The sequence below is a fragment of the Dromiciops gliroides genome, chromosome 1, assembly GCF_019393635.1.
Source record: "Dromiciops gliroides isolate mDroGli1 chromosome 1, mDroGli1.pri, whole genome shotgun sequence".
Taxonomy (NCBI): Eukaryota; Metazoa; Chordata; class Mammalia; order Microbiotheria; family Microbiotheriidae; genus Dromiciops; species Dromiciops gliroides.
Window position 1 is genome coordinate 391,748,477 of NC_057861.1, and position 9,784 is coordinate 391,758,260.

Genomic DNA, 9,784 nt, shown 5'->3' on the forward strand with positions numbered 1-9,784 from the left:
AGAAAATAGACTTTGGGGGCTTATTTTATGCTGCATCTGCTGCTTTTTCTGGTTTCAATTCCATGGAATAAGATGCCCCGACACCAGGCACCACTTTGTTCCCCATTCCCACTCCTCACCTCTGCTTTCCTGTCTCCTTTTTATGTTGTCTCCCCTCATTAGACTGTAAGCTCCTTGAGGGCAGGGACTGTCTTTCTTTTTATTAACTGTATCTCCAGCACTTAGCAAGAGACAGGTAGGTGGCTCACTTGATAGAATGCTGGACCTTGAGTTGGGAAGACTTCAAATGAGTTCAAATGAGGCCTCACACAGTTACTAGCTGTATGACCCTGGGCAAGTCATTTAACCTCTGTCTACCTAAATCCACTGGAGAAGGAAATGGCAAACTACTCCAGTATCCAAGAAAACCCCATGGACATCATACTATGGTCCATGGAATCATGAAGAATCAAACACAACTGAACAACTGAAGAACAATTAGCATTTACCATAGTGCATATAGTACATAGTAGGCCCTTAATAAATGTTTAGTGGATTGGACTGGATTGGAGTCTGAGGAATAGCAAGGAGGCCAGTGTCACTGGATCACAGAGTACATGGGGATAGGTAAAGTATATGAAGACTGAAAAGGTGGGGAGAAGTGGCCTATATATCACTTTATATCTGATCACGAATGTGGGAAGAAGCCACTGAAAGTTACTGAGTAGACATGTGCTTTAGGAAGATCACTTTATCGGCCGATGGCCTAGAGGAGGACATGCAGCAGGGAGATCAACCAGGGGGATACTGCAACTATCTAGGAATGAAGTGATAAGTATCCATAACAGGGGGATAATGCCTGTAACAATGCAGAGAAAAGAGAATATATGAGAAATGTTATTAAGGCAGAAATGGCAGAACGTGGCAACAAATTGGATAGAGGAAGTTAAAGAGAGTGAGGAGTTGAGATGACACCTAAGTAATGAGCCTAGGAGACTGGAAGGATGGTGATACCCTTGAAAATAACTGGGAAGTCAGGAAGAAAGGAGGGTTTTGGAGAAAAGCTATTTCTGTCTTTTAGACATGCTGAGGTTAATATGTCTGAAATATCCAGTCAGATGTCCAATAGGCAGATGTGAGACCAAGGGGTCTTGGAGAGGTGTGGGCTAGATAAATAGATCCTCACAAAGGTGATAATTGAATCTATAAGAACTGATGAGATCACCCAGTGAAGTAGTATAGAGGGAAAAGAGAAAAAAGCCTAGGATAGAGCTCAAAGTTTCTTCTTTGCATTTATATCCCTAGTGCCATTCTGCCTGGAACACAGAAGGTATTGTGATATTTAATAAATACTTATTACTTGACCAACTGATTGATTCTATTCTGGGTCCAGCTCACTGTCTCTGTTTAATGACTACAATATAGATGGAATGATGAACTAATGAAATAAATAGATAAATGAAATAAATAGATATATCTGCTCTGAATCCCATGTGATCTCAATGACAATCTATCTACACCTACCTATCCTGTGTGACTCTTGCTTACATCCTCTCAATGAGGCAGGGGCCTCCTTCTTGAATGCTTGACAGTGCAGAGATACAAATGGAAGACACAGTCTATTTATCAGGTTTCCCTTTCCCTCACTTTCATCATGTGATTTGCCCAACTTCTTTTCAGTTTATATTACTCTCAGAAAATATCTTTGATACCACAAATAGTGTTCAGTAGGTCTTCTACATCTACCCATCTGAGTAATATCTGAAAGCTTTTCATCAGTGATCATTTATGGATAAAGGAAAGGAAAAGATACTTTTGTTACTGTAATATCCAGTAATACAAAATGAAGCAGTTTACCAAACGATACCTTCATTTTGACAAACATATACATAATTAAATCACCTGGAAGGTGGATTTGTGTATCTCAGAGAAATATATCCTGTGTCACTGATAAAACAGCAGGGCTGCAAATAGCTTATGTTTTTTACTCCTCATTTCCAGATGAATATGCTGACTTTGGGTCAGTTCAGGGTCAATCAGTAATTGGTTTAGGCACATAAACAGACAAATTAAACTGCCTTGACTCTCAGGATCTTTTTCTCAATGGGCCCAAACTTCTTGCTACCATAAAAGTCCATCTCTTTAACACAAGGTAACACAAGGCTATTCCAAAATATTGTTTTTATAGCTATAAATCAAAGAAAGTTGTAATACTGGAAAAAGTCAAATTACAAATAACACAAAAGGCAATGGAAAGATGCATTGCTGATATTAAGTGCAGAATATTACTAACAATGATTGTGTTCAAGAAGTGACACAAAAGATATTAGCAACCACAGATATAATCAGAAAAGGGGATCATATAAGAAATATGAAAGAACCACCAGATAGTCCCCAGTGCATTGGGAGGAAAATAATTTTATAGGATGGGAAACTATATACAAACTGTCAGTCATCTATACTGCTACAAAAAGTACCTATAGCAATAAAATTTCATGGATTCATCACAGTAAACTTACAAAACGTATGTTGAGTCTGCCTTATATTATACAAGTGTCCACTAAAAGATCATAGGTTCATAGAGTTTGAAGGAATGAGAAAGGGTATTTGATCTAACATCTTCATTTTTTAGTTGAAGAAACTGAGGCCCAAATAGATTATTTGCTCCAAACCTCGCAGATAAGTAATAAAGCTGATATATAAACTTGGGTCTTGAGGCTCAAAGTTCAAGTTTTCCACATAATCATGTAGCCTTCCCAAAACTTCAAAGTGTGTATGTCACACACCACACCTGGGACTAAAACTATTTTCCTAATCCACCAGCATCTTAAATCTACAATGATGACCTAATTACCTAGTGATTTGGTCTTTTACCAAAATTATAATATATGACTCTATCTGAACATACTAAAAAACCTTGAAATTATATGCAAACTGATAAATTTTTAAAAACTATGCCTTGAACCATTTTCTACTTATTAGTCAATTTCCCATAGCAAAAATTTTTAAATTGTATTCAATATGATTCCAAATATCTCTAAATATGATGGAGAGTGGATAAGCTAGAGGCAGAGAGACATTTAGAAGAGTATTTAAGTAGTTCAGTTAAGTTGTAATGACGGCCTGAACTATTGTGGCTGAAGCAGGCATGGAAAGGGAGGGGTAAATGTTCAAATGTTGAAGGGGCAGAAGTGTAATTCTTTTTTCTAGTTAATATTTTAAATATTCTGGCTATTCCTGTGAAGATATGATCCTAATCTATCTTCCCTGAACTTCTCAATTTATGTGAAGAATAAATAGCCTATACTTGCTTCCTCCAGGTCCTTTATCAACTACTGATGACTCTACTTACAAGACATATTCCATTCCAATCCAGTGAAACTGCTGTCTTCAGGGCCACCCATAACCAGATAATGCCTGATCAAGTGGGCCTCCTCTCTATCTTCAGGATCATTCCAATCACACTTAAGATGGTTAACCTAACCTTACTCTATACACACTGACTTAGTTTCAAAGGGCATTATTCTTCTGGTTCTCCTCCTACTTCATTAATCATTCTCTTTCTGTAAGTTACTTCTTTCTTCTTGTGTGCATTCCCCAAGACAGTATTGATCTTCTTTCATTTCTCTCTTTATATCTTTATATATATAAGGCAATCTCATTTATTCCCATGACTACAATTACAACCTCTCTTCAAATAAGTCACAAATCTAGAACTTCAATATGAACCTGGGCTCCACTTAGATTCCTGTCCTATATTTCTCACTGACCACTGAAAATATACTCAAGAACACCTCACCAACATCAAACACAACTTTTCTAAAACTCATGTTCCTCCATCACTACCTCTTCACTTCCCTATTTCTATTTCATCATCCATTCAATCATATTCTTTTTTCCCTCTCCCACTGCCATTCACCTAATTTTGGTCCCACTACCTCTTAACTGGACTACTGTAACAGCTTCTCAACTGGTCTTCCTATCTCCAGTTTCTTTCCTATTCCAAGGGAAGTATGAGATAGGGGAAAGGGTACTCACTGAATTTGGAATCAGAGGAAGTGGACTCAAATCCTCGCTGTGTCTTCCTACCTGGACAACCTCATAGAATTCAAGTGACTTCTCTGGGTCTGTTTCATCTATAAAATCAGACTAGATGGTCACTAATATTTCCTTCCAATTCAATCTATGATTCAATTAATCCTTCCTAACAATTCCAAAGTATCTTAGGTGAAATCATCTCAACATCCTTCAAAAAAAATCTTCAGTGGTTTCTCCATGCCTACTAAATGAAAAACAAACTTCTTTGTCTGGTATTCAATGTCCTCAACAACTTGGTTCCATCCTAATTTTCCAGTTGTATGTATGTATGTATTATTATTATTATTATTTCTTATCAAATGGCATGGTATTTGTAAAGCACTTAGCATAATGGCTTACATATAGTAAGCAATTTATACGTGCTTGTTTCCTTTCTTCCTTTCTTTTTTTTTCCCTTTCATTCCACTTTCCTTTCTTCTATAATTTCTTTCCCTAACCGAACTACCACACAGTAGCACCTGAACTCATGTGGTCCTCTTTGGCCTTTTGCGCATTTATATGTGTTGCCCCACCCACCCAACAACAGTCTTATTCTTTATCTTTTCCTGGAGAAATCTTTTCTTTCTTTCTTTCTTTTTTTTTTTTTGGTGAGGCAATTGGGGTTAAGTGACTTGCCCAGGGTCACACAGCTAGTAAGTGTTAAGTGTCTGAAGCTGGATTTGAACTCAGGTCCTCCTGAATACAGAACCAGTGCTTTATCTACTGTGCCACCTAGCTGCCCCAGAGAAATCTTTTCTATCTTTCTAAGTTTAAGGGGCTAAAATTCTAGCTATACTGTCTAAAATATCTAATGAGTGGTCGCCAATAAATTATAAGCTTTAGCAGGAGTAAGACTTTTAAGCATTTATTAAGGAGAATAAGGATTTGATGAAGAGAAAGAGAAAGGCATAGATTTTCTCACTCCGCTCTTCACCAGAGTCCACATGAAAGAGAGTGAGGCAGCGCGCCAGCCTTCCCCTTCTTCCTCCCACAAGCCAACATCACTTCCTGATGCCCAAGAAAAGCCACATGGTCCTGCCTTCAGAGATCCTCTCCTCAAGTTGGAGCTTTCCTACAGTAAGTCTCCAGCAGGTGGCGTCATTCCAATCATTACATAGGTACATCTCGGGTACCACTTCCTTCATGAAATCTACCCTGATTATTCCAATTGAAATGATTCTATTTCTCTTCAGACCTTTTGTATCATTCAGCTAGACTTTCTTCCTTTGCATTTAATAATTTTCTAACTTCTATTACACTTATATACAGGTCATACCAGGGCAGCTAAGTAGCACCGTGGATAGAGAACCAACCTACACTCAGGAAAACTCATATTTCCAAGTTCAAATCTAACCTCAGATTTACTAGATAGGTGATCCTAGAGAAGTCACTTAATCCGTGAGAGAAATGATTATAAGTAACCTCATGTCAAGGTTCAGCCTCTGAAGTAACAGCCTGATCATAGTAAGTAAGATTAACACTCTCCTCAATCTAAGTATTCCTACCCCACCCAACCTTACAAAGAATTTAATCTAAAGTGAAACTCCTGGCCCACAGTGTTCTATTCAGGCTTGGGTGGGAGTATAGATCTTTTGTCTAGATTCTCCAAGGCTAGAAGTGATTTGGAAGTAAATCAAAGTCACATTCCTTGGCCCTTCATTAGAATAAATCCACCTCTCATTATAATATTCATTCTCTTATTAATTATTAACCAATCAGAATTGACTGCCATCTTCAGGAACACCCACTCTTCCAAGGGCATATATAACTGTGAGCCCATCACCAGTTGGTGTCTTTGGCCCAGGAGAGACAGTCAAAAGGACCATCCCTTTTATCAATAATAGGCTAGCATTACTAATAAAATGATTAGTTATCCAAAAAACTGTCCCTCAAACTTTTAAAATGCCACGCCCTGTGTGTCTCAATTCCTCATCTGTAAAATGAACTGAAATAGCCCTCCAGTATCTTTGCCAAGAAAATCCTAAATAGAGTCATGAAGAATCAGTCAGACATGACAGGAATGACTGAAAAACAATAACAAAAACAACAGGTCATATTCTTCTCAATTAGAATTAAGGTCCTTGAAGGTAGGAATCCTGTGAACATTAGATGAGGAGTTAAGAAAGATGTGGGGAACAAGCTCTTTTTCAGTGGAGCCAAGATGGAGGAGGAAAGGCAGTGAGCTTTTGAACTCACGACACAATTGCTCCAAAAAACATCCAAATAATGCCATAGGACAGTGCCTGGAGCAGCAAAACCCTCAGAAGAATGTGCTGAAATCATTTTCTAACCAAGAATAGCTTGGAAGGTCAGAAGGAGGGAGATGCTGTGCTGAGACAGGAGTGGAGCCCAACCAGTCAACCTGACACAGATCTAGTCCCAGGAAGGCTTCACCAGAGGAGGAGACCCATAGAGTCCCTGAATCAGCTGAAGCACCAATGTCATCTGGAACTAAGCTCACAGTCTGGTGAGAGGGCTGAGCCCTGAGCAGGGGAGAGACTATAGGGGTCTATGCTGGTGCTGAGGGAGAACTTGGGTTTTTCACTCTTGCTGAGAACCAGGAGGTAGGCTTGAGTAGCAGTGGCCCAGGTTGGGGAGGGGCACAGGCTCCTCAGAGCTGACAACCACAACACACAAAGCTGGTTGATTAGTAAGTTGGTCTGGGGTCATCTAAGGACCAGGGAACAGGCCAGGCGGACCAGGGAACAGGCCAGGCAAGTGAAAAACCTGATCCCCCTTAAATCATACCACCTGGAACTTCTGAAGCTTGGGATACTGCAGCCTGGAAATAGTGCCCCACTTTAAGAAGCTAAGTCAAGTAAAAGAAAGGCAAGATGAACAGACAGAGAAAGGTGAGGACCATAGAAAGTTTCTTCAGTGACAAGGAAGATCAAGGTGCACCCTCTGAGGAAGATGCCAACGTCAAGAAAGATGTGGGGAAATCCTGTTTCTGCCATTTGTTGGTTTTCACAAGTCTCTTAATCTGTATGAACCTCAGCTTCTTAATGTATAAATCTGTAAAATAGGAATAATAACATTTATGACACCTACCTAATCATCAATATGATATTTTTGCATAGGAGAAACTTGATAAATGCTAAGTGAACACACAGTGTATCAAAAAGCTCAAATGTTATCCAATTACATTAAAAATCTTTTGTGTCAGGAAAAGCACCAAAACTAATAAAAGCTGGCTATAATATGTTGGGGGTTTTCACTGTGAGGATCCTCCACTGCTTCACCATGGTATAGAAATGACCATCGTGTAGTCAAAAGCTAAATCAGGAGAATAAAACCTCTGCAAGGGGCCATCCCAAACAGGATAGACTTCAAATACAAGCCAAAGAATGAACTGCAAGTTTATTGCTGAATTTTGCTTAATTGCAATAAACCAACTATCCTTCCAGACTTGACAATAGGTGAGGAATAAGCCCAGAGAAGTTCAGGGTCTTGGGCAAAGTAATGCTGCCATTAAGTGGCAAGATGGAACCAGTATGCTAGTCACCTGGTTCCTAGACTTGGGCTATTTACATAGTTTACAATATAGAACAGACTGGACTTCTCACCCTAGAAGATCACTCTGCCCCTGAGGCCCTTTCCTCTGATTGGTCAGTTTCTCACAAAGCCTCCATTTTAAGGCTCTAGTCAATTAATTTCACTCCCTCATTCCTCTCTGGGCTGTACTCCTGACTCTTGGGACTTCTTTCTCCACCATGCTCCCATGTATATGCGTTCCTTTCCTCTTCCTTCAGCTTCCTTTTATTCCCACATTAGGATGTAAGTTCCTTCACGGCACTGGCTAGCTTTCTTTTTGCTTTTATTTATTTTCTTAGCAATTATCACAGAGCCTGGCACACATGGACTTAACTTGTTGAAGGTTAAACATAGCTACTAACAGCTCAACTTTATATAGTGCCTTCCTTACAAAGACAATGTAAAATAAATATCACAAATAGGTAGACAATGTAAGAAAGATGTCGCCATTTCACACATTAGTGAACTGAGGGTTGGTCTAGTTTAATAAAGTAAAAAAACCAAAAACAAACAACATTGGTCAGAAAGATATGATGATGCTTTAGAACTAAATTGTGTAACATTTCATATTCACCAGGATTCTCCTAGCATTTTTGTAATTGCTACAAATTCCTATTTCAGAGCAATCAAAAAGATAGGAAACATGGGACATACTGTAAGGCTAGAAAATCAGCATCAGGAATAAAGGATTTAAAAAGAGTTAGTACAGAGAAATGAAATCAACCCAGGCATTCTTCTTCTACCTGATTATCTTCCTTTACCAATTATACTGTCCTTTTCTCATCTCTCCTATTTCCCTAACCTAACTTTCTACTGTCCTCTCTCAGCAATTCTTTTGGTAAGCCTTTTAAAAAAATTTCCATTAAAGGCAAAACCATCACCACAACTATTCAAATCCTCTTGGAAAAACATAATGGAAAAGAGTCATTGCTATTTGGAAAGGTATAGTTCCTGGTCATTAAAAAAATGTAAAAATGTTATAGTTCTTTTAAATGGAAATAAGAACAATTTGTTTTATTTGAAAACACAAGCATACCTATATCCCTGTGAACTCATACATTAATGTTAGACACAATTTTGAGAATGTATTGAATGGCATAAAAAAGGAGAACTGTTCATCCCACAGGGTCAGTAATCCTTTCTTGTGTGGAAAATAAAAAGGAATACGAGACAGTTTTTTAAACTGACAGCATCAGCAATTCACTTATGAAGTACAGGTTAAAGGTAATAAAAAACGATGCAAAAATGAAATTCCTCAGTTTATTCCTACTCAAGATACGTAGTCTACTTTATCAGCTAGACTCCAATAATAAGAATAAGCATACTTCAAAGTTTGAGCAGGAATTCTGGAACAGGAAATTGCTGTTAAATTTCCATTTAACTGGTATAGCACATTAACCAGGAAAGCATTGGGGAAAAAACCCTCACCTACTACAGGGCTGTACTGAACAAGATAAACAGGAAGCTGGGTTAAACAGTTAGAGAAGCACCATATAAAAAACCTGATATGATTATGAAAATTACACTTAGACTCCATTTTCAACAGTCTAAAATATGATGATCATGTAAAGACTTCTAATTACTTTCCTAAGCAAGCTGCTACTCTGTTCAACAAGATATGAGAAAAATAAAAGAATCACTTGAGAATCTGTTTAGTTTTATCTTTAAAATGGCTATTTTTTAACAGTTTCCAGAATTCTAATATTAAATCTTTCTTAGGATACTACAAAATTAAGGACATTATAACAGAGAGACAATGACTCAACCTTGTATCCTGTAATCAAAACTCTTTAAATACCTTTCAAAAGTGCCTAAAGATTCAATAATGTGGATAGGGCATCAGCCCTGGAGTCAGGAGGACCTGGATTCAAATCCAGCCTCAAACACTCGATACTAGCTGTGTGACTGGGCAAGTCCTATGGCTAGATCTGAAGAGATCAGGCTTAAAGAAAAGAGACGGGCCAGGAGGGGAGGGGAGGAAAGAAGGAGAGGGAGAGGGAGAGGGAGAGGGAGACGGAGAGGGAGAGGGAGAGGGAGAGGGAGAGGGAGAGGGAGAGGGAGAGGGAGAGGGAGACGGAGAGGGAGAGGGAGAGGGAGAGGGAGAGGGAGAGGGAGAGGGAGAGGAAGAGGGAGAGGGAGAGGGAGACGGAGAGGGAGACGGAGACGGAGAGAGAGAGAGGGAGAGAGAGAGGGA

General features: G+C 38.9%; 1 protein-coding gene across 1 annotated transcript in view; it reads right to left on the reverse strand.

Moving 5' to 3' along the window:
• The window catches only part of IPO11 (importin 11), a 205,851-nt gene that overhangs the window by 53,329 nt on the left and 142,738 nt on the right, over positions 1 to 9,784 (reverse strand).